The sequence below is a fragment of the Callithrix jacchus genome, chromosome 7 (assembly GCF_049354715.1).
Source record: "Callithrix jacchus isolate 240 chromosome 7, calJac240_pri, whole genome shotgun sequence".
NCBI classification, from domain to species: domain Eukaryota; kingdom Metazoa; phylum Chordata; class Mammalia; order Primates; family Cebidae; genus Callithrix; species Callithrix jacchus.
The window spans coordinates 132454338-132476816 of record NC_133508.1 but is presented as its reverse complement, the minus strand read 5'-3'; the positions used below and the strand labels follow the sequence as shown (position 1 = coordinate 132476816).

Genomic DNA, 22479 nt, shown 5'->3' with positions numbered 1-22479 from the left:
GTTAGTGGAAGGCAACAACACGTCAATGGTGTTATATCATATATATATATATATATATATTTCCAACAATATTCCATAAGAAGTGTTCATGGCCCTGTTCCTTTTCCTTTCAATACATGGGAAAACTAAATGAAAACAACAAAATAGCATCAGGTTTACAAGACTTCCCAAAATATATGTTCAAACATGATTTTGATCATTTGATACTTTGAAAAGAGCTCTTGTGGGACCAGAATAATATTGGTAAGTGATAAGTATAAAACAAGTGTTCAGGGACATTAAGGAAACAAATCAACCTGCAGATAGAGGTAGAGCTTTGCACTTAGGGATGTGAACTGGTCTTAAGTGTAATGAGAAGGCACGATGCTGCCTCAGTCAGAGAAAAGAAGTCAACATAATAATGGGATGCAGCCAGGAGAATACTAAGCCAGGGGAAAATATATTTTTAAAAATAAATTATTGATGAACTTTTCAGTAGGTACAGAAAACAAAATGCAGACCCAGAAGATACCATAGCAGTTTAAAAGTCTGATATCTTTCATTTGTGGAAAAGCCTTAAGATCTGTTTTAACTTAGAGAAGGTGGGGTGGCTTTCTGACTACCCTAAGAAAATGTAACCATTTGGGAAACTATCTCTACCTTGATGATTTTATACACACATGAGATGAACAACGAGGAATATGCTTAGATGTATTGACAAAGAGGGGAGTCTATAGCATTGTCACAAGGGTGCATAGATACTGAGAGTGACTGCTGAGGAAATGGTCCCCATCAGTGACTGTTGGGTGAGACCAGGGGACTTTGGGTTTCAACACAGCCTGCGCAATTGGAATGCAGGGCTCCTAAGATTCCATGACACCCCCACCTTCTAATTCTGTTATTGCAACTGCAGACGGTTACCTGGGACGCTTGCTGCTACCCACCTCACTCTTGTCAGAGGCAGAGCTACAGGCAGCGCCTTCGGCTCTGAGCTCAGGCATCCTAAATGCTGTTTTTGCGATTAAGGACTCTCAACGACTGTGTTGTGTTGATCAAGTTCTTCTCAACCGTAAGTCAACAATTCCAGCTGTTGTCATCCCTCAGTCCTGAATCAATCTAGTTGATTTCACTAGTTTTTGATCCATGATGTGCTTGGGTTTCTTCTCCCCAGTCCCTGTTTGAACTCTTCTGCCACAAATGTCAGCATGGTGGTAACTCCCATGCATTTGTCCCATGACAGGGCAGAGATGAAAATCGAAAAAAATCAATGAGGAATTGCACTCCCAGCTGGCAGAGAGCCAACAGCAGTTCGAAGACCTCAAAGAAAAATTTCTTATAACTCAAGCTACTGCCTATTCTCTGGCTAAACAACTGAAGAAATAAAGTAAGTTCTACAGATTCACCATCACGAAAGTGATGAATCAGCACCTGCCTTCTCTCTGAGACAGTGAACAGTGTCTTCATCAAAATTAATTTCATTTTTTCCTTAGTTCTAGGAAAACAGAAATGGGTATTTTAACTTCATTGTGTTAAGGATGGAAAACAGAGGCACAATGTATTTAGCAACTTTTCCACGTTAGCGGTCTGTTGTGAGGTGGGACTAGAGTTAAAATCCTGCTTACTTACTTCTGACGCAGGCACAGAACCCCTTGTTTTTCTCCACAAGATGCTCATTCATTTTTACGAGAATGATCTCTGTACCCTAGAAGATTCTGCAGACAAATAACATCTAGTCTGTTGGTCTAAATGTCTGCAACTAATGAACTGCCATTCAGTTTAAGCTTCTTTGGGGCCCTATAGGCAAATCTCTCTTCAGGGAACCCCAGGGGAAACATGGCGACAGTACAGAGTACCTGCTCTAAGGAGCTTAAAGAGGAGGCTGCTCCTAAATAGTAACGATGTCATCCATAAGTGAGCATAAAAAGTAGGGAGTACCTTGGTGAGAGGGAAGTCCTGCTTCCTGGGGTACAGGCTCTTATTCTAAAGAGAAAGAAAGATGGTACATAAGACATCGTGGAGGTAGCAGTGCAGTGTGCAGAGCAGGGAGCCTGGGCCAGTCTCCTGAGCTCCATCCAAGTTGCCTGTCTTCTCTGTGCCTCAGTTTCCTCATCTGTTCATTGGGTACTGTAATAATACCTACCTCTGTAAATTGCTGCAAGAATTACATGACCCATTTCTTCTAATTCTCCTAGAACAATTCTTGGCACAGAGTAAACACTATCTGTTAGTTCTTCATTCTACTGTTTCTAACTTAATTCAAACTTTATTTGTATTTGGTCATATTTCTGTGATGATCTCAGGGTCTTATGCCTCATATTTTATATAATTATATTCAGATATGATTTTTTAATATTTGTGCCTGAAATTCCCAGTACCAGGGAATCCATAAGTCCCATAGTCCTAACGGCCTTTCCTACCGTGCGGGATATCACTACTTCATGCCCTAGTAGAGTGTTTGACAGGAAAGCCTGCAAGGCTTGGGAAAGTGTCCCAGGATTCAGAGTCAGACCTCAGAGGCTATGAATTCTGACTCTGCCTCATTCCGGATGAATCATCTTGTCAAGTTACTTGATGTGCCATTGAGTTTCTTTTTCCCCATCTCTAAGTTGGAGAGTATCAGATGCCAGAAAGTTGGGAGATTGATAATTAAAAATGAGGAAATTCCTCGCTACAGTCTTGTACTGGGGATGCTTTTGTCCTTGGGACTGACACTGCCACCTGCCCTGTAGACAGCGACCACACCAGCATGTCCAGCCTTCCACTGAAGCAGGTGTGACTGTCTTTTCTCAGAGTATGAAGAGTACAAAGACATCATAGACTCTGTGTTGAGGAATGAAGTACAGTTCATAGAGGAGAAGCTGGCAGAGAAGCTCAGGCAAGCTGAGGAGCTCAGGTGAGCAGATGTTGTGTGGACAGGCAGGTGGGCAAGGGTGTGAATCTCTGAAGGGCAGCAATTCAGCTGGGAGAACTAAGAGCTAAGGTGGGCCAGGACAAGGGCAGGCATTTACCTGCCAGGCACATTTCACACAAATATTTATAAAGCAGAACAGTAATCTTAGCAAGTTATGGGTTACAGTTGTTTCTTGAGCTTTAATTTCTCTTTTCAAAACAACTAATTGTTGAATTGAAATTTGCATAACCAAAATTCATTAAAAGAAAACGAACCACCCAGCAGCATTTAATACCCTCCAAATGGTGTGTGATCACCACCCCTTTTCTCTTAGTCAGTCACCTCCTGACTGACTGCAGCAACTCATTCATTCAATGAAGATTGCCTTCTTGACCGGCCATTCTTTTCTTCTTTCATCTTTCCAATTCACCCCATCTGCACCTGGCCACATTTCTGTGCATGGCTTGTTTCCAGTCACTACAAGATGCACTATGTGAATTTTCACATAGAAATGTCCATGGCCAAAGTGAGGAACTGAAAGGACATCCTTTTGAAATTGATTTAGGAAGGCACTGACTTTGGTTTACAGAAGAAAAAAAATGAATGGAACGTCGTAAAGGATCTTATAGGAGCTCTCTCTGATACAGAGCAAGCCTTTTTTTAAAATATATATTTGATATATATATATATTATATATAGATAGATATAATTTGTTTTCTTTTCTTCTGAGATGGAGTCTCATTTCTGTCACCCAGGCTGGAGTGCAGTTACACAATCTCAGCTAACTGCCACACCCGCCTCCAGGGTTCAAGAAATTATCCTGTCTCAGCCTCCCAAGTAGCTGGGACTACAGACATGCTCCACCATGACTGGCTAATTTTTGTATTTTTAGTAGAGACAGGGTTTCACCGTGTTGGTCAAACTGGGTTTGAACCCCTGACGTCAGTTAATCTGCCTGCCTCAGCCTCCCAAAGTGCTAGGAATTACAGGCGTGAGCCACCGCTGCCTGCCTAAAAAATATATATATATATTTCTCTTGGCCACAGGCATTTCCCCAAACATGTTGTGACCTTCTGCTTGGAGGGCTCCTTGAGGACATTCTCACATAAATCTCTGTTGCAGTATTAGAGTATCACTCTTCTCTTCCCATTATTCAACGTTCTCTGCTATCTCACCGTAGGCAATATAAAGCCCTGGTTCACTCTCAGGCAAAAGAGCTGACCCAGTTATGGGGCAAGTTACGGGAAGGGAGAGATGCCTCCCGCTCACTGAATCAGCATTTCAAGGCCCTCCTCACTCCTCATGACCCTGACAAGTCCCAGGGTCAGGACCTCCGAGAGCAGCTGGCTGAAGGGTGCAGGCTGGCAGAGCATCTTGTCTAGAAGCTCAGCCAAGATAAGGTGGACACAGGCCCTGATAACACACACACCCAGGTTTATCAAAGTCCCCAGACCTCCACACCTCCACAATGACAATTTTATGGGTAATGTTTCTTCCTGCTGAAAATTTGTAGCCATGACGTGACCAGGACTTCCTGGGTAAAAACAGAGATGGGAAACTCATGGGGTTGGAGGTCACAGGATTGCAGATGTCTCCTCGTTTCTTGCTGGAACGTGGTCTTTGAGGCAAAAGGCAGCATCTGTCCAGTTTTAAAGAACAGGAAGGAGGCTGTGACAGGAGGCAGCTTGTTAGAGTAAAAAGAAGAGCCCTGGACTAAGAATGAAGGTTCCCAGGCTCTATCTTCAGCAATGTCTTTAGCAACTGTGAGGAAGTGATTAATTCATCCTTCCTGGGTTCCTGTCTCTAAATCTGTAAAGGCAGGCAAACTGTCTCTTGCATTCAAATGTGGGAACACTTACGACTGTATTTCACGATGAGATAAAGCCCCTTGCTGTGTGGTGCTGGAGAAGGCATTGAATGTGGGGGCATTTGCTAGTAGGAAGTGATCCAGACTGGAGCACTCCCCATGGTGAGAGTGTCCCTGGATAGCACAGTGGAAGTCTCTTGGAGGGCCCATGAAGTCCCCGATGTATGGAGTATTGTGGGACAAGTTTGTTTGTCCTGTCCTAAGAGAAAGACACAGGTTTTAATGCAAGCTGTGACAGGACACAGAGCCTATGCCTGGGTATCAGAACTGTGGCAGGCTTGGGGAGATAGCTGCTAAAGCTTAGAGAGAGGCTGGACAAGCCTCTAGTAATATGGGGAGCAAGGAGTCTTTTCAACATTTGACCACAAATTGATGGTGACCTTCCAGATCAGAAACACGTTGCCTCATGGATCAGGAAAACATGCCAGGGCATTTTGTTGAAGACAAAGCATGAGAGCTTTCAGTACAGTGCAAACGCATACGTGGATGTTCACGTCTCAGTGCACATAGGGCTAACTGTGCTTCCAGTGGGTGAAGTGGGAAATTTCTGAATAGACACTTCTGTATTTCCAGAAAATGATGCAGATGTTACAGATGCAGAGACTGAGAACATACAGGAATCACCTGCTCCCAGGTAACACTGAATAGTCAGGAGTGGGTAATGGATGGTAAAATATGGAAAAGGTCTCAGAAAGAACACAGGTACGTGAAGGTAGTCACAGATTCCAGGTGCAGGATACAGATAGCTGCAGAGTGCACTGATTTCATGAATTAACCAACAAGGAAATAGCGCTGTTAACATGCTTGTCCATTGTCTTCATGGTACCTGTAAGCATGACCCTCCATGAACTCACCAGCCTTAGGGACTTCCTGCACACACAGAGGAGACCTGTCCTCCCCTGTAGTGAAAGCCAGGAGGAGATTCAAAGCCGCTTTCTACATGCTTGTCTTTAGACTCTTGTTAGGGAAGATAAATAGCAAGGAAGCAGCCAGCAGAGGAATTAGGAACACCCAGCAAAGTTAAACACCAGGAAAAACACTTAGAAAATATTTACATTTCACATCACAATGTTACAATTTTTATGTAAATCTAGAAGGCACACCATCTCTGGAGTCTACCATGGCTCAGACACCTGTATTCCCTTGGTCACAGTATGTTAAACACAATCCAGCTTAACACACATGATGTGCCAGCTGTTTTTGGTTCTGTGTGTGTGCTGTCAAGACTGTACCATACAGAAGCAGCTGAGTCTCTGTCTTCCTCAGCTCCTATCTGTCCATTACAATGAACACCAGCTACTCTCTTCCTCTCTGGTTCCCATGGCAGCCGTGCTCTGTTGCAGAGAGAGGAGAATTGCCTGTTCCCTCTTAAACAAAACCTCCTCTTTGCTTTCTGGGACCACTACCTTATGCCTCCCGTCAAAACCAGCTGGGAATTCCTGGGGTCCAGTTCCTCTTGGTTCAATCTTTGTCATCTCTATCCTACCTGGCTCATCAGGGAGGTACAGAAGGCTGAGGAAAAGGAAGTCCCTCAGGACTCACTGGAGGCATGTGCTTATTCAAACAGCTACAGCCCTTCTGACTCCAACCAGCCTCAGTGGAGCACCAAAGTCACATTCGAGGGAGACAAAGTCGACTCTTCTCTGGTTGTAGACAGTGAATGCTCTCAGGATGAAGGGGAGGAAGCTCTAAACATTCTCCCAGGTAGCCTCTATATTCTTTATCCCTCGTGACTCTGTCTAGGCTGAGGAAGATCAATTCTGAGGATAGACTGTATACATACACATTGGTTTGAATCAGAAACTAGGATATAGCTGGGTTCAGTGCCTCATTACAGAAATTACAAAATCTGTAATTTCAGCAGTTTGGGAGGTCCAAGTGGGTGGATTACTTGAGTTTAGGAGTTCAAGACCAGCTTGGGAAATGTGGTGAAATCCATCTTTACAAAGAATATAAAAAATTACCCAGCCATGGTGGTGCACACCTGTAGTCCCAACTATTCAGAAGACTGAGGTAGGAGAATCATCTGAGCACAGGAAGTTAAAACTGCAGTGAGTCATGACCCCACCACTGTACACCCTAGGTGACAGAGAGAAACCCTGTCTCAAAAAAAAAAAAAAAAGAAAGGAAGGAAGGATGGGAGGGAGCGAGGGAGGATTAGGATGGAATGTTAAATACAGATATCAGTGGGTCCGATGGCTTTCCACTTCTCCCTGGCCGCAATATCAGGTTACTGGACCACAAGCAGGTGTGACTAAATTCATAGCCACCTTTGTACAGGAGCTGTACGGGCGGTATCTGTCAGGCCTCCTAGCTCAGTTCCTGTGTCTCTTGTTTCCTGTAATGATGTAATTTGGGCCCCTGCACAATGTCCATGGAGTTTCTATGCTTGTCCACAGCCACTGACAGCCTTGGAAATGTTGTTTCCCTGATTTCACTCTTCTCAACCTCAGTCTTGGTCTCCTGTGAGTCAGATTGTCCTAGCTATGCAGTCACCTTGATGCCAGGAGGTATGTAAATAAAATTTCTCTTACAATTCATCGACAGGATATATGATGAGATAAATCAGTATTGCAGCAATACTTCTGGAGAGTAGTTAGGACCATTGTTGAAGATCATGGGGAAAAAATTGTGTTTAATTGTTTGCACAGACTTAGGTCAGAAAATATGGGATTATGATATTAGATGAGGGAGATTCTGTCCCATGGGTCTGGACAGCAGGCTAATCTACTTCTGACAAGACTTCATCTAGAGCACATTAGAACCTTCCTGTCAGAATATCATATTCTTACTCTGAGGAGATTGATGTCCTTGTGCTATGGCTGGACACTGATTTGGTCTTGTTGAAGTGTGATTTCCTTACTGTGACTTGCTCTCCTAAATTTCTTTACAGGAAATCAAAATGATGATGAGAAAGAGGAAGGAAAAGGGCCAGTGCCCCCCAGGTAACTGTGGATCTGTGGGCTGTTAGCTCAGTCGTGACACCTGGAGACCAGGGATCCAGGGGAAAATAGCACAGGAAGTGATGAACAGAACCGTCTCATCCATTCATCCAAAAATTCCCTCTCAAGCATAGGAAGGGACAATCAGTTGAGCCAGGTGAACGGACCAAACTCAGGGATTTCCTGACGTCACCTGATGTCTGCCTCTTTGGCATTATCACCATGTTTACAAGTATTTCATAGCAGGAGAGTGAATGAAAATAACTCACATCCTGCTCACGGTTTGGAGAACAAGTGATGTTGAGGATACAGGAACTCTTTCTGTGAGGATTCAAGAACCTGTATTCATTTGGCCTCTGATGTTAATGTCAACAAAATGTATGCAGAAGTGCTGAATGCACTGTGTCCTGGCAGTTTCCCACAGGGATCCCTCCATCTCCTTCCTCCCCAGCTCATTGTCTGCCCAGTGCACTGAGCACCTGCCGCTCTGTCTCCTCCTCAAGACAGGGAAGGATGGTTATGTTTTTCTGAGGGGACTGTACTTGGCTTCCTCTGGCCCCTGCTGTGGTCCTCCCCGTAGAATCAGCTGGGCACAGTGGTTTTGCTCCTCTCCAGTTTTTATCTTCTGTCTTCTTTCCTTCAGGCTGAGTCAAGAGCTGCCACAGGTGAAGGAGCAGGAAGTCCCAGAGGACTCCTTGGATGAAATTTACTTGACACCTTGAGTTCACCATGACCTGTCTGACTGCCACCAGCCGTATAGCAGCACCTTGTCCTCATTGGATGATCAGCTCTCATGTTCTGCTCTGGATGTAGCCTGTGAGTACTCCAGCCTGAAGGTCACAAAGCTCCAGTGTCTTCCCAGGCAGCCTCCATATGTTTTGTTTCTGCAACTAGTGCCGCTGAGCCAGGCCGTCAATACAGACAGGCCCTGTACACTGAGCCTGTTTTGAATCTGGCTCTGGGATCCAGTTTGGATCACACACATCCAGTGGGTGAACCTTCCTCTATCCCTGTCCCAAGTGACTCCTCTGTCACCTGGCTACTTCTTACAAGAGCAGGCTGTGGGCAAAAAAAAAACTGGAAAGGGATTAGGGCTTTTAGCAAGCTTTTGCCCACAGTAGCTCGTCTGGTCATATTTGCATAACAAACCTTCTCTTTTGAGATAGGGCAACTCTTCTTTCTGAAATTATGTTGCTAACTACATGCCTTGAACAGTGGCCTTATCTATTCTCTGGCCATCCGCACATGCAGGAAGTTTTGCAAAATTATCTGGAAGCCTGTTTTATGATTCCTGTGTCTCATACTGGATTCACTACATCACAGATTCCCAACCCAGGGGCCATCCATGGATCCCTTAGTTCCTAACCCCATGATGTGTTAGGAACTAAGCCGCACAGCAGGAGGAGAGCAGTGGGAGAGCATTACTGCATGAATTCCACCTCCTGTCCGATCAGCAGTGGCATTAGATTCTCACAGGAGCTCGGACCCTATTGTGAATTGTGCATGTGAAGGGTCTAGGCTGTGCACTCCTCATGAGAATCTAATGCCTGATGATCTGTCACTGTCTCCCAGTGACTGTCACCCCCAGAAGGGAACATCTAGTTGTGGGAAAACGAGCTTAGGGCTCCCACTGACTCCACATTTTGGTTAGTTGTATAATTATTTCATTAGATATCACACTGTAATAATTCTAGAAATAAAGTGCACAAAAATCTAATGTCCTTGAATCATCCCAGTCCATCCCCACTACCCTTGTCCCTGAAATATTATCTTCCATGAACCCAGACCCTGGTGCCAAAAAGGTTGGGAACTGCGGCTCAACTTCCTCTAATGTCTCTTCCCTCCACTGATGCAGTCTAGCATCCCTTCTTTATGCACGGCAAGGCTTGCATCCTCTGCAGAGCTCCAGTGTTTTTTTCTATGTATGGGTTTCTCATTTCAATCAGGATTTGGTCTCAGTGCTATATTCTCATGAAAAACATTGAGATCTAGTGTCCCTCATGAGGTACTGGCCTAACCGATGAACAAAGCAGAGTGGTTCCTATCCCCACGATGTCCAGAAAACTTTTCCTCTGAGCAAGGGCCTCTTGGTGTAGCGGGTTCATGGATATGTAGAGAAAACTTACAATTTTCATTTCTTCTTGCTCATCGTGTTTCTTTAATTCCATTCTGGGAGCTTCATGTGGATTTTTGGGAGTTTCATCCATCAACTCATTTTCTAGGAAGAGCAAGTAACTCTGATGTACCCCAGCATATCTGATTATGTTGTAATAAAATTAGCAACAATGCCAGGTGTGATGGCTCATGCCTGTAATTCCAGCACTGTGGGAGTCCAAGGCAGGTAGATTGCTTGAGCTCAAGAGTTTGAGTCCAGCATGGGCAACATCATAAAAACACGTTTCAGCGAAAAATTAACAGGGCATGGTGACAAACACCTGTAGTCCCAGCTACTTGGGAGGCTGAGATGGAAGGATCACCCGAGCCTGGGAATTTGAGACTGCAGTGAGCCGTGATTGCACCACTGCACTCCAGCCTGAGCAACAAAGTGAGACTCTGTGTCTCTCACACACACACAAAGAAAGAAACTAGCAACAACAAAGTTGGCCTCTATTCTGTTTTGTTCAGTGAATGCCTTTCCTGCTGGGACCACCCCCTTTCCCATTTTGTATTTCTCCCTAAATTCAAAAACTCAAATACTTTTCTAGGATCACAGTAACTCATGAAATAAATAAAATACACATTGGCCTTGCATCTGCTGTATGCCCTGGCCCTTGCCAAAGAAGCTCTGTCCTGTTATGAAACATTCAGGGCTCAAGAATCGCTCCCAAATAAGCAGTGGCATTTCCCTGTTAGAGCTTAGGACGCTGGGGCTCTGGAAAGTTTCCTGCACTTGGTCCGGATGCCCCGATTAGTCGTGTTGGGAACATAAGCCCCTTGTCTGCCTGACTCCATGGCCCAGTTTCTGTCATTTCTCTGTGGGGGGACATGTCAGGTACTAGGCCACTATGGGTGCTCACCCTTTTCCTTTTGTAGAAATTATTTTGGAATAAAGTCAAGTTGAAACAGAAAAGTTGCTGGTCTGGGATAAAGAACTCCTGTAGCCCCTGTCACAGACTTATCAAGGATTACCTCTGTGCACTTTGTGAGCAGAATCAGTGGCTCCTCCAGTTCCTTCAGAGGGACCTACAGCTCCCACAGGCTCTCCCCTGGAAAAGCACTCAGGAAATGAAAGGTCCTAGTCTCTCCCCACCCCCTGTACCCAGGATTTCAACGCTCAACTTGGCCATGCTTGGATCCCCGTAAATCTGTGGAGCTGCATCTCATCCAGGATGGGGCTCCTACAATAAAAAGCAGAATTGCTCTGACATGTGTCTCACAAGTGGGATGCCTGTGATGTGGGCCGATCCTGCCAGGGAGTCAGGAGACCTGGCCCAGGAGGGGCCACATTCATCTATGCAAACGGTCTGAGATGAATGGATATGCCCTTGAAATTATACAAGGATGCTTCCTGTGTGTGGCTTCATGATAATAATGTGTGAATAGTGTGTATGGTGCACAGCCCTGACCCCAGCAGCCATGTCAAAGTGGATCTGCTCTGCCCATCCTCTCCCTGCAGAGAAAAGCTTGGTGGATTTAGAAATAATACAACTTTATAAATTATCACTTGATCTTTTATCGCAGGCTTTCCCAACCTGCCCAATTAACAATGCCACAGTGCTGCAGAAGTTTGAAAGAAACTTTTCCCTTTTCTTTTGAAAATGCAAATCTTCACAGTATAAGTTTAATAAGACTCAGTAGTCTAGAAAAGAGGGATAAAATGACATGAGAAAATTAAGTAGTGAGAATCAAAGACATTCACAGAGCTTGATTCTAAATAGCAAGTGCAGAGAATCAGAAAGGGAGAGCTGTGTTTGCCCAGCCTGCATCAGCCAGATTTGTTGTTTCAGGATGTTTTCCTCATTTGCTCAATGTCAGGTATCTTAAAATGTGACAGTGTCCTAAGTGGCTGAGGGTTAATCATCAGTAAAGTGTGCCCTGAGCAACTAGGGATGCCAAACCTGACTGAGAGAATGGCTCCTGGACAAAGACCACGAAGCTGGATGGCACCTGGTGCAGGGTAGGCCATGGAGGGGCCAGCATGACTCCAGGGGAGAATCTGTTTGAGCAAGTGGTGGGAGGCGATGCTGGACAGGAAAGTGGGGCTGATGTTAGAAGGAGCACAGAGGCAGGGTGAGGGAGAGAGACACCCAGTGGGCAGTGGAGAGAAAGTTTTCAGATGCAGAGAGGGAACATGTTAAGAACAGGGCTTCTGGGTGGTAAAACTGCTGAGACAATTGCTAGAGTGGCGATGGCAGAATCAGGGACAGCAGAGATGGAGCATGTATGAAACCAGGCTGCAGTGGTGACAGTCTGATACTCTATGCTCTCAGGGAGATGAAAGAGAACAGACACATGGAAGACATTTTTTAAAAACTTCGAAAACCTTGGGGAGAGTGAGGATGTGGAGAGGCAAGGAGAGAGAGGAGCCCCTCAGCAATGTGGATTTGGCCCTGCAGGCCCCGTCCCTGTCCTGAGCCTGACATGGACTGGCGTGAGGACATTGGAAGACTTTCCTTAGTCCACTCTGAGAATGTGCATTCCTCTCCCTGTGGAAATAGAAATAATTTATCTTCCTGAATCCCACTGGAGGAGTGGGTAATGTGAGGACCGTGCCCTGTGTTACCTTCCTAAGAAACTTCACGTGCTGATCTATAGCTCTCATGGCTTCTGAATTTCCACAGAGGGAGTGGTCTGTCTACTACATTGCCTGTGGCTGCTGACGCCCACTATATGGCAATAGGATGGAGACGTGTGCGTAGGGGATTAAACCATTATAGGCAATGGGAAATTGAGAACGTCCCAGATCCCTGAAAAGTTTGCCTCACTTAGTGTTTGGTCTCGCTCATGGTTCTTTCTCAAAGCCTTGTGGATCTAACTCTTGCCCTGTTCTTATACACCTGTGTTGTGGGGAACAGCTCCTCTTCTCCTATGCTTTGAGGGCTCTCTAGAACTTTCCCTCTAGGTACAGGAAAGAGACTCATAATGACAGACTAAGTATCATGACCTTGTTAGCCAATCCAATGTTCTCTGGGCCGAAGAAGGGGTTTTTTACTTCAGGGACACCCCAGCCCTGGAAATCCAGCCCATGTCAGCATCCCCAGGCACAGACAGGAAAGGTGACATCACCTACATTTACGTGATGTGTGTCTGTGTGGCCTGGGTCACTGGGTGGCTTCACTGAGAGGCAGGGACAGCAGCGATGGGTGTTCTGGGCATGCTTCACAAAGGAAAACTGAGATTGTTCCTACTGAAGCCCCTTCTCCTTTCAGCTCCCGCCCAGGAGGCCTGTCCCCAAGGGACTTGCAGTGGAGACTTGAGCTACTGCTTGTCAGAGGTGCAGGCTTCATAGACACAGCTGGAGCCAAGCACCCTGATGACCAATTGTCTACAGCGACAGCTGGATCAAGGTTGGACTGCGGGAATGGCTTAGCCAGGCAGGGCCTTTCCTCCACCACCTGCAGCTTCACAGCCGATGCTGATTCTGGGACCCAATGTCTTTCTCAAGGTAGGGAAGGAAAGGGGAATAAGAAGGTCTAGTCCAGGTGTTGGTCACGGTGCTGTGGGTGGAGGAGAAAATGGGATCTCTCCATGCCCACTCAGGGTCAAGTTGAAATCCATGATGCTCCAACCCAGTGAGGTGAGCAAGAGCCTGGGCTTAGGACAAAATCTGCTCTCAGGTCCTGGGTTTGCCACTTTCTGGTTGTTCACTTTGGCCAAAGATTTTGTCTTTTTGGGGTGTAAATCTGTTTCCTCATTGCTGCTACCTAAAAAATAACATATACCTGTCACCATTGCTGAGAATATTAATCATTATAATTTCCAACTGGCCTGATTCAATAATAATTGCTCAGTAAACCTATAAATAGCTGTTGTCTAATCCATTTGTCTTCTGCCAAATTTACATTTAGAAAGTGACTTCACAGACTATGTCTTCTCTGAGGCAGAGCAATTGTGAAGCTCTCTGGTTTCTCAAGACCCCTCTTCCTTTCCTTTCTCAACACACACTCCTGCCAGTTTTCTTCCTCTCCTTCCTCATCCCTCATGAAGCCAATTTCCACTATCAGGAACTTTCAGTAACCACCTATGAGGCATATTCAGTAACAGTGTAAATCCTGGGCCCACAAGTCAGTCTCATGACATGTCCAGCTCCTTCTTCTCCTTTTTCTTCTGCTCTTTTTAAAAACAAAGCGCAACTTTCACATGGAAAGTGTTTACATCTGTGTCTTTTATGAAACTCCATTTAGTTCATCCTCTCCACTCATGTCCACGGCCATGTCCTCAGTTTCCATCTCACAGGGATCCACTTCTGCTCAGATTTCCTTAAAACCCGGGATCGTGTTCATCTTCACTCTCTGTCCCACTCAATAGCTCTCTCCTTGGAGCCCCTGGGGCTGCCTGGTGCTCATCTGTCAGGAGATGCACTTGGCTGAGGAATGAGGGGACCCTTGTCCTCAGGAGGAGGGAGGGTCACGTGAGGTAACGAGCACCATCTGAGTCCATGGAGAGGACACACAGAAGGCACTCAGCAGGTATCGGGGGGCGCAGCCCCGATACGTGCCGTGATAACCTATTTAAACTGATTTCTTCCCACCAGAATCTCCTTTGCTTCTCTATGGATTCTCACACCCGCAGCCAAGATGCACCCCAGTGGCTCAGACACACTGTCTCTTGCTCACTTTCCCTGGAGTCCAGAGCATGAACCAGACTCCAGATAAGAGGACAGAGAGAACCCCTTTTGTCTCATTCATATTTTCCTTCAGCTGGTGATTTCTCCTGCTGTCTAACAGGTCAATTGTTTCTCTCCACACATTTTCTTTCTCAATCTTCTCATGTTTCTATGTTTTTTTTTCCAATTCAATGGATCAGAATAGTCATTATAATGTTATATTTAATATCTTCCAAATCCCTATGTAATATTTCTTCATTAGATTAATACATATGGATATATGCATTGATGTCATTTGTCATATAGATTATGTGTATTTGGCATGTATGCTACATGGGCTGTATATGTATATGTAATAGATCATATAATGATGCAGGTTTTGTAAATTCTCCAGGTTTAGGCTTCCCCGGTTCTTTTCTCTCATCAGCTGCTGTAACCTCTGCCTGGTCTCACCCCTGTGTCCCATGGGCTGCCACCCTGCCAGCCCCTTCCATCCCCATCAGCTGTTTGAACTCAGCTCTGATTTAACTTTCATTTTTATAATCTCTTCCCTCCCCAAAGCCCAGCCTACATACCGTGTGATTCTCTTGCCTTTGCCTTATCTACCCAGAAGCTATTTGTGCTTCTTAATCCTGTGTTTTTTGAATATTTTGGGGGATTGAGAGTGCCTTTGCCTCCTGACATACTTGTTATTACTGAGTAATGTAAAAAAGATTCAACAAAAAAGAAAATATTAAAGTGATTCTATTGACTTCGGCTCACACTTTGGACTTTCTTGTCCAAGGCCACATTCTAGATTTGATGTCCTTTGAGTGGAAGAGAAAGTCACAGTAAGATCATGGGTGCCAGTGGATGCCATTGGCTGTCGTTTCATATTCAGAGCTGGTTTTAGAGCCCTGCACTGGCATGAAGAACCCTCCACAGCTGGAAGATGATGCACTTGAAGGCTCAGCAAACAACATACAAGGGTGTCAAGTCATGGGCCATATTGACCACTCAGTGTCCTGAAACCAAAGAGTAGTAAAAGAAAACTCCCGTTCAGCTAGTGGATTCCCTAGCCTTCATCCTTAGGGCGCAGAGGTAATCACATCTATGACTCTTAGCTGCCTCACTTCATATTTCTCTCTGTCTATTGTGGCAGCTTATTCTCCCACTGTTTTTTCTCTTCCATTTGTTCTCTCCAGTATCTGCTATTACCTCTGTCTGGTCTCACCTCTGTGTCCAGTGGGCTCCCACCCTACCATGCCCTTTCTGTCCCCATCTCCTCTTTGCTCTCTGAACTCTGTTCTATTCCTTCTCCTTTTGTTGTCTTGAGAGTCCCTCTCATGGCCACAGGATTGCCAGGTCTCCTTGTTCTCATCCAACTGCATAGTTTAAGCTGCTCAGCACAGGGTTTTTTGCCTGAAATTGCACACTCTCTTGGGAAATTTACATTTCCTCCCTGCATCTCCAACTCCATTGCCTCTTTCTGCAGGGAGCATTGCTTTAATACATCATTTACACATAGGTTTTTCTCTTGAGTTGGATTTTGAGCTACTCAACTTATACAATCCTTAATCATCTCTTGTTCAGCTGAATGAGAAACGTGAAAAGTGAGCACAAAGAGCCCCACGTAGAAAACTAAACTAGAACCAGGTGGGAGTTCCCTGCTGGCCCAGAATCAGGTTAGTCTTCAGCCCCAGATGTGTAGCCTTCTGACAGTGTAGGTGAAGTTGACGGGGACTCAGTGTTCTCACCTCATGGACTCATTTGAGCTGACATTAACTGGAGGACATTTATGATCGTCTAAAGTGACATCACTCCAAAAGTACATGCAGAGGACAGGACTTCAAAACTGCATACATCATGAGGTACATCACTCTAACCTCTCTCCTTTTTATTCTCATTTCCACTTCTACAAGTCCAGTTAGGGATCTAAAATGCAACTCAGAAGAATCTTGAGACCAGTTTATATGAGACAGCACTTTCTAAATTAACTTTGAGAAAACTGACTCCAGGACCCGCTTTATGCATACACAAGATGACAGACAAGAATCTATCCACAGGACAATCTTTGCTTTGGCCCAGCCCAGTTGATAAGAGAGAGGTTTCACTGAAGTTGTCAGAGAGAAGACCAAAATCCTTGGAACCACTGGGAGCAAAGCCAATCATGTCTGTAGTTTTAAAATGCTCCATGTGATCCTAATATGTGGCAAAAGAGAAGAAGGACCACTGTTCAAGTGCCCCATATGTGTAGCTAATCCAAAGGCTGAGCATCCATCAGCCTTTGATGGGACCTATATTCCCCTCTCAACAGCACTGTTTGTGTAGCATAGAAAAAATCAAGCAGAAAAACAAGAAAAATAAGAGATTAGACCTTTAGCCTCTGCTTGAAGTACACTTCCTCACTTTTGAATACAAGATAAAGTGAGAGATAGTCATTGTATTAATGCCTAATGTACAGAAATATCACTTCCCATATTACATGTAACAGAATTTAGCATATTCTTTGGCAGTTTAAAATAAAAGTTCCAGTTTACATTTAACTACACAGATTTTACAGCCCACTAATTGGCTCAGCACTGCAATGTGAACATTTCACTTTTGATCAGTTACAGCCCTTCCGCAAAGCCCCAAAAGAGAACTTACTGGCCTCACTCTCCTGAAGAGAATGCAATAACAAATCAAGACTGAAATTCCACAAGAGATTGTATATGAATACTCCTTTATGTGACTCTTGACACTGACATTAAATATTAAAAACCAGAGGAGGGACTCAAGACGGCACGGTGAGAACAACCCAGGATTGCAGCTCTCGGTGAATGCGCAGAGGGTGAGTCAGGGCCGCATTTCCAGATGGATCTTTGTTACCCACAGAACGGGGAAATTCCCAGGTATGAAAAAGATGCGGGACACCAGGCAGAGGTTTTGGCTGGTGCAGCCGGCAGCCAGTGCAGCTGCCTGCTGGCGCTGTAGCACAGCGGCACTCCACAGCACTCCACACAAAGTGCACTGGTCCAGGTGCCTTGTTGAACTGGCAATCTGAGACTTGAGAGGGCAGATTGGCATATCTATCTGACTGAACGGGACTTGGACAGTAAGCCAGGCCAGGAGATTTTAGGGAAACGGCGTTTGGGGTAGTGCAGTGGGACAAAAAAAATGGTGATTCCAAACACTCACCATTAGGAATATGAATGAATTAAAGGAGCTGAAAAACACAATACGAGAACTTCGTGAAGCATGTACAAGTTTCAACAGCCAAATTGACCAAGCAGAAGAAAGAATATCAGAAGTCGAAGATCAACTCAATGAAATAAAACGAGAAACCGAGATCAGAGAAAAAAGTGCAAAAAGGAATGAACAAAGTCTCCAAGAAATGTGGGACTATGTGAAGAGACCTAACCTACGTATGATAGGTGTATGAGAATGTGACGAAGAGAATGAATCCAAGCTGGAAAATACTCTTCAGGACATTATCCAGAAATATTTACCCAACCTAGCAAGACAGGCCAACACTCAAATGCAGAAAATACAGAGAACACCACAAAGATATTCTGCAAGAAGAGCAACCCCAAGGCACATAATCGTCAGATTCAACGAGGTTGAAATAAAGGAGAAAATACTAAGGGCAGCCAGAGAGAAAGGTCAGGTCACGCACAAAGGGAAGCCCATCAGACTCACAGCAGATCTCTAGGCAGAAACACTACAAGCCAGAAGAGAGTGGAGGACCAATATTCAACATCCTTAAAGAAAAGAACATTCAACCCAGAATTTCATATCCAGCCAAACCGAGCTTCATAACTGAAGGAAAAATAAAATCCTTTGCGAACAAGCAAGTACTCAGAGATTTTGTCACCACCAGGACTGCTTTATAAGAGCTCCTGAAAGAGGCACTACACATAGAAAGGAACAACCAGCACCAGCCATTCCAAAATCACACTAAATGCTAAAGAGCATCAACATAATGAAGAATCTACAACAACTAACGGGCAAAACAGCCAGCTAGCATCAAAATGGCAGTATCAAATTCACACATAACAATATTAATCCTAAATGTAAATGGACTAAATGCACCAATCAAAAGACACAGACTGGCAAATTGGATAAACACCCAAAAGCCAATCAGTGTGCTGTATCCAGGAAACCCATCTCACATGCAAGGATACACAAAGGCTCAAAATAAAGGGATGGAGGAAGATTTACCAAGCAAATAAAGAGCAACAAAAAGCAGGAGTTGCAATTCTTGTCTCTGATAAAATAGACTTTAAAGCAACAAAGACCAAAAGAGACAAAGAAGGTCATTACGTAATGGTAAAAGGATCAATACAACAAGAAGAGCTAACAATCCTAAATATATATGGCCCCAATACAGAAGCACCCAGATATATAAGGCAAGTTTTTAACGACTTACAAAGAGACTTAGACTCAATAATAGTGGGAGACTTTAACACTCCACTGTCAATATTAGACAGATCAACAAGACAGAAAATCAACAAGGATATCCAGGGCTTGAACTCAGACCTGGAGCAAGCAAACCTGATAGACATTTACAGAACTCTCCAACCCAAATCCACAGAATATACATTCTTCTTAGCACCACATCACACCTACTCTAAAATTGACCACAAAATTGGAAGTAAAGCACTCCTCAGCAAATGCAAAACAACTGAAATCATAACAAACAGTCTCACACAAGTGCAATCAAGTTAGAACTCAGAATTCAGAAACTAACCCATAACCGCACAGCTTCATGGAAACTGAACAACTGGCTCTTGAATGTTGACTGGATAAACAATGAAATGAGGGCAGAAATAAAGAAGTTCTTGGAAACCAACGAGAACGAAGACACAACATGCCAGAATCTCTGGGACACATTTAAAGCAGTCTCTAGAGGAAAATATATAGCAATAAGTGCCCATATGAGAAGAGTGGAGAGATCCAAAATTGACACCCTATAGTCAAAATTGAAAGAGCTAGAGGAGCAAGATAAAAAAACTCAAAACCTAGCAGAAGACAAAAAATAACTAAGATCAGAGCAGAACTGAAGGAGATAAAGACATGAAAAACCCTTCAAAAAATCAATAAATCCAAGAGCTGGTTTTCTTAAAAGTTCGACAAAATAGACAGACCACTAGCCAGATTGATAAAAAAAAGAAAAGAGAGAACAACCAAATAGATGCAATAAAAAACGATAAAGGGGAAATCACCACAGATTCCACAGAAATTCAAACCATCATCAGAGAATACTACAAACAACTCTATGCACATAAACTAGTAAAGCTGGAAGAAATGGATAAATTCCTGGACACCTGTGTCCTCCCAAGCCTAAAACAGGAGGAAGCTGAAACTATAAATAGACCAATAACAAAGTCTGAAGTTGAGGCAGCAATTAAGAGCCTACCACACAAAAAAAGCCCAGGTCCAGATGGGTTCACAGCCGAATTCTACCAGACACACAAGGAGGAGCTGGTACCATTCCTTCTGAAACTATTCCAAATAATCCAAAAAGGGGGAATCCTTCCCAAATTATTTTATAACACCAACATCATCCTGATACCAAAACCCGGCAGAGATTTAACAAGAAAAGAAAACTTCAGGCCAATATCCATGATGAACATAGATGCAAAAATCTTCAATAAAATACTGGCAAACTGATTGCAACAGCACATCAAAAACCTTACCCATCATGATCAAGTAGGATTCATCCCGGGGATGCAAGGTTGGTTCAACATACACAAGTCTGTAAATGTAATTCACCACATAAACAGAACCAAAAACAAAAACCACATGATTATCTCAATTGACACAGAGAAGGCATTTGACAAAATTCAACAGCCCTTTATGCTAAAAACCATCAATAAACTCAATAGTGATGGAACGTATCTCAAAGTAATAAAAGCTATTTACAACAAGCCAATAGCCAATATCATATTGAATGGGCAAAAACTGGAAGCATTCCATTTGAAATCCGGCACTAAACAAGAATGCCCTCTTTCACCACTCCTATTCAATATAGTACTGGAAGTCCTAGCCAGAGCAATCAGGCAAGAAAAAGAAATAAAGGGTATTCAAATAGGAAAGGTGGAAGCCAAATTGTCTTTATTTGCAGATGACATGGTGGTATACCTAGAAGACCCCATCACCTCAGCCCAAAAACTTCTGAAACTGATAAGCAACTTCAGCAAAGTCTCAGGATACAAAATCAATGTGCAGAAATCACAAGCATTCCTATACACCAATAACAGACTTAAAGAGAGCCAAATCAAGAACGAACTGCTATTCACAATTGCTACAAAGAGAATAAAATACCTAAGAATACAACTCACAAGGAACGTAAGGGACCTCTTCAAGGAAAACTACAAACCACTGCTCAACGAAATAAGAAAGGACACAAACAGATGGAGAAACATTCCATGTTCATGGTTAGGAAGAATCAATATCGTGAAAATGGCTATACTGCCCAAAGTAATTTACAGAATCAATGCTATCCCCATCAAGCTACCGTTGACTTTCTTCACAGAACTGGAAAAAAACACCTTGAACTTCATATAAAACCAAAAGAGAGCCTGCAAAGCCATGTCAATTCTAAGCAAAAAGAACACAGCAGGAGGCATCACACTACTGGACTGCAAGCTATACTACAAAGCTACAGTAATCAAAACATCATGGTACTGGTACCAAAACAGAGATATAGACCAATGGAACAGAACAGAGGCATCGGAGGCAACACAATATATCTACAACCATACAATCTTTGATAAACCTGACAAAAACAAGCAATGGGGAAAGGATTCCCTGTTTAATAAATGGTGTTGGGAAAACTGGCTAGCCATGTGCAGAAAGCAGAAACTGGACCCCTTCCTGACACCTTACACTAAAATTAACTCCAGATGGATTAAAGACTTAAACATAAAACCTGGCACGATAAAAACCCTAGAAGAAAATCTAGGTAAAACCATTCAGGAAATGGGAGTAGGCAAGGACTTCATGACCAAAACACCAAAAGCATTGGCAACAAAAGCCAAAATAGACAAATGGGACCTAATCAAACTCCACAGCTGCTGCACGGCAAAAGAAACAGTCACTAGAGTGAATCGGCAACCAACAGAATGGGAAAAAATTCTTGCAGTTTACCCATCTGACAAAAGGCTGATATCCAGAATTTACAAAGAACTCAAACAGATTTACAGGAAAAAAAACAAACAAGCCCATTCAAAAATGGGCAAAGGATATTAACAGACACTTTTAGAAAGAAGACATACATGAGGCCAACAAACATATGAAAAAATGCTCATCATCACTGGTCATTAGAGAGATACAAATCAAAACCACATTGAGATACCATCTCACGCCAGTTAGAATGGCGATCATTAAAAAATCTGGAGACAACAGATGCTGGAGAGGATATGGAGAAATAGGAACACTTTTATACTGTTGGTGGGAGTGTAAATTAGTTCAACCATTGTGAAAGACAGTGTGGTGATTCCTCAAGGCCTTAGAAATAGAAATTCCATTTGACCCAGCAATCCCATTACTGGGTATATATCCAAAGGACTATAAATCGTTCTACTATAAGGACACATGCACACGAATGTTCATTGCAGCGCTGTTTACAATAGCAAAGACCTGGAACCAACCCAAATGCCCATCAATGATAGACTGGACTGGGAACATGTGGCACATATACATCATGGAATATTATGCAGCAATCAAAAATGATGAGTTCATGTCCTTTGTAGGAACGTGGGTGAATCTGGAGAACATCATTCTCAGCAAACTGACACAAGAACAGAAAATGAAATACCGCATATTCTCATTCATAGGTGGGTGAGGAAAAATGAGAACACATGGACACAGGGAAGTGGGTACTACACACTGGGGTCTATTGGGGGGGAATAAAGGAGGGACATCGGGGGGCGGAGCTGGGGAGGGATAGCCTGGGGAGAAATGCCAAATGTGGGTGAAGGGGAGGAAGGCAGCAAAACACACCGCCACGTCTGTAACTATGCAACTACCTTGCACGTTCTTCACATGTACCCCAAAACCTAAAATGCAA

The 22479-nt window shown here is 43.8% G+C and overlaps 1 pseudogene across 1 annotated transcript; it reads left to right on the top strand.

Annotated features, from left to right (window-relative positions):
• Positions 1 to 1184: 1184 nt before the first annotated feature.
• Positions 1185 to 22292, top strand: LOC128928087 (NBPF family member NBPF4-like; annotated as a pseudogene). The gene is made up of 10 exons (XR_013520569.1): positions 1185 to 1363; positions 2770 to 2872; positions 4050 to 4279; positions 5310 to 5370; positions 6235 to 6440; positions 7136 to 7246; positions 7630 to 7681; positions 8322 to 8494; positions 13048 to 13283; positions 15325 to 22292. The product of XR_013520569.1 is annotated as an NBPF family member NBPF4-like (transcript).
• Positions 22293 to 22479: the final 187 nt, after the last annotated feature.